The 6000-nt window shown below is 35.2% G+C and overlaps 1 pseudogene; it reads right to left on the reverse strand.

Moving 5' to 3' along the window:
• Nucleotides 1–3780: 3780 nt before the first annotated feature.
• On the reverse strand, nt 3781–4639 carry LOC130858881 (small ubiquitin-related modifier 2-like; annotated as a pseudogene).
• Nucleotides 4640–6000: the final 1361 nt, after the last annotated feature.

Here is a 6000-nt window from a genome sequence, read left to right on the forward strand (position 1 = left end):
GATTTTATCAATACATTTTTTATTTCTTGGTGGGAGGTTAAGAACATAGTACAAATTGATTCTATAAAACTTAAACTTTTGGCTACCCCCCTGCATTGTTTTCACCACTTGTGAAATGATGATCTTATCTGATCACAACCATTTTTTGGCATCTTATTTACAGATGCTAAATCCAGTCTCAGAAGAGCCAAAACTTGTATGCATTCTCAAGTTATAAAGCATGCTAATTTAATAAACATGAAGAATTTAGGAAATTCAGGATCTTAATGGATATCATCCACAATCTGTCTTTATATATAGCTGATATCTACAACTCTTAAATAAATTTCCAATCAGTTGGGCAGCAAAAATTTGGTTAAGTCTTAAGACAGTTTGTATTTCAGGATTCAGCCACTACCCACCATTTTTTTCCCATTTTTCCTCAATATATCAAAATATGGAATCGATAAAATCAGCTACTCTTCTGTATAGCACACAAACACATCTGGTGTGACTTACACCATGTTCAAACTGCTATTAGGTATACGGTATTATATGAATTTAAGGTATTCAATGAACACCAGCAATGTGTTTTAGTTTGTATAAATTTGCGTCCAACTTTTGTTTTATATTGTACAATAAATTCTAAAGGCAATTTTAATTGTATCTGTTTTTAAAAATCCTTCTAAAATACTAGTGATGCAGGGCAGCCTTTTTGTTAATTATTTTCTAGGATAAAGACCACTACTATGATATTTATATCATTATATAAAATTATCATTTTGTTTTTGTTTTTAGCTAGGGAGAACAAATCACTTACTATTCTGCTTTTAATGAGTAAGAATAAGGTTGGGATATTAGATGATTAAGACTATATCTATAATGGTTAAAAACAGATTTTCATCATGCTTTTAATTTGGGGTAAAAATGAACATAAGCTGCTTCTTGGTTTCAGTTGAACTTTCAGATAAAAATAGCACAAGTGGGGAAAAAAGGACTTGATTAATTTATGGGTTTTTTTTTTTTTTTGGAGCTTTTGCTTTTCTGGTCAGTGTAGCCACAGCTAAGGAGAAATAATTAACTGTTTTAGATTCATGCTTGGCACACAGTTCTTTAACATTTATAAAAGTAGATTGTGCAGCAAGAATTAGACATTTTAAATATTGTAAGCATTATTAAATGGTAAAATTGTTCCTCTGCTATAAATTTCAATATTTCTACATTTTTGTAGAACTACACCAATTTAGTTTTCTTTTGCTATATGTTGTCTTTTTAAAAATTTTTGTTAGCATTTCAAATAGACAATTTCAATATTTTATGCTTATATTCTACTTTGTAGATTATTTAAATAAGTGCCTATGTATATCTCTTAGCAGTAAGAAAATATTGTGGTCCCAGTGCAATTTTGATACCAAAAATATATGAAGTAGAAACATTAAAATGTGCATGATTTTTTTAATTTACCATTTTATTTATCTAAAATTATTTGACTTTTTTCTCTTTCTCTTTTATAAAAATGACTTGAAATGGAAAAATTAATGTTTGCTATTATATGATGTAAATTATTTTCAGAATACTGTGCATCATAGCCAATTCCTTGATTCTTACGTTGGAATCCTGGAAGACAAGTCTGTCAGAGTTTGGAGGGGCAGATGGAGGCTACCCACACTACAGTGAAGTGATTCCACAAGATCAACCCTGCATTCATAGCCACACAAAGAATTAAGAGAGAAAATAATAAAATACCATTTAATTTGCTAAGTTAAAAGGAGGAAGGAGGAAAGAAGAGAGGGAGGGAGGGAGGAAGAGAGGAAGGATTCTAATATTATCTATTTTCATAATTTTACTCTGAAGAAAATTCACCTAAAATATTATGTTTCCATGATTCAGAAGCTCATAGATGTGAAGACGTTATGAATACCTCATAGGTTTCAAAACTTTTCCTATAATTGTCAATAAAAGTAAAGGATACTGTTTAGATTTTATATATTTCACCCAAAAAGTCTCTTGGCTTTCTGCAATCTGGCGGGACTCCAAAATACACCTACTTTCTTTCTGCTATATTATTTTCTGTTACTCTTGTCCAAGAACACAACCTCATCTTTCAAGTGCAAACCAGATTAAGCTCAGGTTTTGGTAGTTCTATAACTTACCATGTTTTGCTTTTCTTCAGCACCTGGCAGAAACAAAATGTGAAATTGCAAGCTCAACAATGGCACTCTCCTATCTCCTCCTCAGCCTCTACTCCTCAGCCACTATTCAGTGACCTCTCTGATACTCACTCCTTCTGACATTATGATTATTTTTTTCCACATGACAGAGGATATTAATTACCAATCTCAGCTTCTACTCTCAGAAAGTGTTGTTAGTTGGCAGATAGAGTTGACTAAATTTCTGCTGACAGATCACTTCAAGCTTGTGCAGTGAAAACCTAAACATGCAAACATCTGTTTCACAGTTTTTTCTGTCTCTGAGACACATGAACTTAGTACAACAAGCACTGCTCACCTACCACGTGATAACTTACATAAGCAGAACCTCGGAGACCAACATCGTCTAGATGACTGAAGTTGGAACTGAAAACAGCCTTCACAAAGATGAATGGCACCTGTGCTTTTAGCATCTGAGCTGCCAGCTTGATTTCTCTATGTACACTGGGGACCTTCAAAGGATAACATGGAATTACGCAGCATATGTAAATATACTTCAGAGTTCCTCTTCTAATTATATGGACTGAAGTGAATAGTGAATCCATTTTTCTCATACACTTAGCTTTTGAAACCTCTGGTTTCCATTAGCAGAACTGGAAACATTTGACTCAGCAAATCACTGTCCCTTCCTTTGAGTATACTTTCTTCATCTCTTGGTTTTACTCCTACCTCACAGGTCAGTTGATTTCAGTTCCTTTCTAGACTTTTCTCCTTTCTCCCACCTCTTAATACTGGAGTTCTTCAAGATGCAATCTTGGTCATCTTCTCTATTTACATTCATTCCCTTGGTGATCTCATCCAGAAACATGGATCTAGAAACCTCCTATACGCTACTCACTACCAAGTGTCTCTCCCCAGGTCAGAACCTGTTGAAGTGTGCCTGCCTGTTCAAAATTCCAATTGGATGACTAACAGGTATCTGAAACTTAGTATATCCAAGTCTGAACTCCTTATCTTACCCTACAATTCTGTTCAATCCAAAGAGACTTTCCATCTCAATGGATGGCAATTCCGTTTTGCTAATTGCTCAGTCTAAAACTCTTGGTGTCCTTGAATCCTCTTTCTCCATTAGAAAATCATGTTGATTTCACATTCATAATATTTCCTGAATCCAACCACTTCTTAACACTGCCACTGATACCACCTGATCCAAGTCACCATCTGAATTACTGCAGTCATCTAAAAGGTTGCACCTTGCCTCCTCCACATCTATTCTCAAGAACCAAAGTGCTGGTATAAAATGTAACCTAGATATGTCCTTCGTCTGCTCAAAACCTTCCAGTAGCTTTCTGTTTTGTATAGAGTAAAAGCCTAAAGGGACCTACGTGATCCGCCCCCTGTTAACTCCCTAACATCCTTTCCTACAAGGTTTCCCCTTGTTTACTTCATCCCAATCACTTTCCTTGCCATTTCTTTAACAAGTTAAGTGTGCTCTTGGTTTAGGGCCTCTGTCTAAACAACTTGTTTCTAGATACCTGCATGCTAACTCCCTTATCTTAATCACAGCTTACGTTCTCAATGGGATCCCCCATGCATAATTTTATTTTATTTTATTTTTTTTTAAACAAGAAGTTGATTTAAACAACAAGACACTTGACTTGAAGGGAAAACTATCTAGGATTCATTTCTTTTAGAGTAATTTATCCCTACTTAAAGACAGATTGCCCTACATGTAACAGCTACGTACAAAAAAGTTATAAAATTGTCCTTGGTTTTACAATGATAAATGAAAAACATTAAAATTCTCCAATTGAACAAGGTATGCAAGAATTTCTATGTTGTTCTTTTTTTGTTAAACAGTGAGAGCAAAATAACTTACTGGAATATAAAGATAAGAGCTGATGAGCATGCCACTAATGGAGAAAAGGGGGTATTTTCACAGAACCAGTATTTTTCCCCATTCCATCTCCATTTGATGTCGATCAAAATACCATTGGCCATTTAGTTAAAAAAAAATGCAATATGCTTGTGCACATACACCAGTTACTTTATGTACAATAAAGGAATGGGGAAGGGGAAAATGAAAGAATAGAGAAACTATACTGCAGTAGTCAGGATGTGATGGAACCAAATTGCGGTTTTCTAATTGAGAATGTCTTCTTGGTCTGGAGGAACAGAATTCTGGAGTAAAGTAGCACATTCCCTTTTTAGTAGACACCTCCTGTCTGCTGCTGGAACACATCAATTGTATCTTCATCCTCCATTTCCAACTGTGCAGGTGTGTCTGTTTCATTGATTGGCTGCCCATCAAATCGGAATCTGATCTGCCTCATTGACAAACCCTGTCATTCACAATAGGCTTTCATTAGTTTACTAAGTGGTGTATGCCTCTTAATCTTAAACTACACCATAGAACCATCCTGCCCCGCCACTTTCAAATTAATATGATCGTTGTTCTCAGTCTTGACTCCTTCCTTGGGCATTTTGTCGGCCATGGTGAGCGCCGGAGTCTCCTCAGCTGCCGCTTCACAAAAGAGGTACCAGGTCCACACCAAACAAGCACACCCCCCATGCACAATTTTAAATACTGTAACCTATCTTTCATCTCTCCTCAAGATACACCAATCTATAACTCTGCTCCACTTTCTTCATTCCATAGCCTTTATCACCTGTTAATATATTATCCAATTTACTTATTTACTTATGGTTTCCTTTGCTGTGCAAAAGCTTTTAAGTTTAACCATGTCCTGTTTTTTTTTTTTTTATTATTTTCATTACTCTAGGAAGTAGATCAAAAAAGAGCTTGCTGCAATTTATGTCAAAGAGTGTTCTATGTTTTCCTCTAAGAGTTTTACAGTATCCAGCCTTACATTTAGGTCTTTAATTAATTTTGAGTTTATTCTTATGTATGGTATTAGGGAGTGCTCTAATTTCATTCTTTTACATATAGCCTTCCAGTTTTTCCAGCACCACTTATTGAAGAGACTGTCTTTCCTCCACTGTATATTCCTGCTTTCTCAGTCATAGATTAGGTGACCATAGGTGCATGGGTTTATCTCTGGACTTTCTATCCTGTTCCATTGATCTATATTTCTGTTTCTGTGGCACTACCATACTGTTTTGATGACTGTAGCTTTGTAGTATAGTCTGAAGTCAGGGAGTCTGATTCCTTAAGCTCCATTTTGCTTTCTCTAGATAGCTTTGGCTACTTGCGGTCTTTTGTGTTTCCATACAAATTGCAACTTTTTTTGTTCTAATTCTGTGAAAAAATGCCATTGGTAATTTGATAGGGATTACACTGAATCTGTAGATTGCTTTGGTTGTACAGTCATTTTTGCAATACTGATTCTTCCCATCCAAGAACATGGTATACCTCTCCATCTGCTTGTGTCATCTTTGGTTTCTTTCAACAGTATCTTACAGTTTTTTACTACAGGTCTTTTGACTCCAGTAGGTTTCTTCCTAGGTATTTTATTCTTTTTGATGCAATGGTAAATGGGACTGTTTCCTTGATTATTCTGATTTTTCATTGTCATTGTTTGGAATGCAAGAGATTTCTGACCTAATTAAACTTAAAAGCTTTTGCACAGCATGAAGGAAACCATAAACAAAATGAAAAGACAACTCTCAGAATGGGAGAAAATACCTGCAAACAAAATTACCCACAAGTAATTAATCTGTCAACTATACAAAGAGCCATGCAGCTCACAACCCAATCAAAAAAAAAAAAAAAATGGGCAGAAGATCTAAATAGACATTTCTCCAAAGAAGACATAGAGATGGCCAAATAGCACATGAAAAGCGCTCAACATAACTAATTATTATTGAAATGGAAATCAAAACTACAATGAGATATCACCTCACACTGGTC

This window comes from Hippopotamus amphibius, chromosome 8, assembly GCF_030028045.1.
Source record: "Hippopotamus amphibius kiboko isolate mHipAmp2 chromosome 8, mHipAmp2.hap2, whole genome shotgun sequence".
Lineage (NCBI taxonomy): Eukaryota > Metazoa > Chordata > Mammalia > Artiodactyla > Hippopotamidae > Hippopotamus > Hippopotamus amphibius.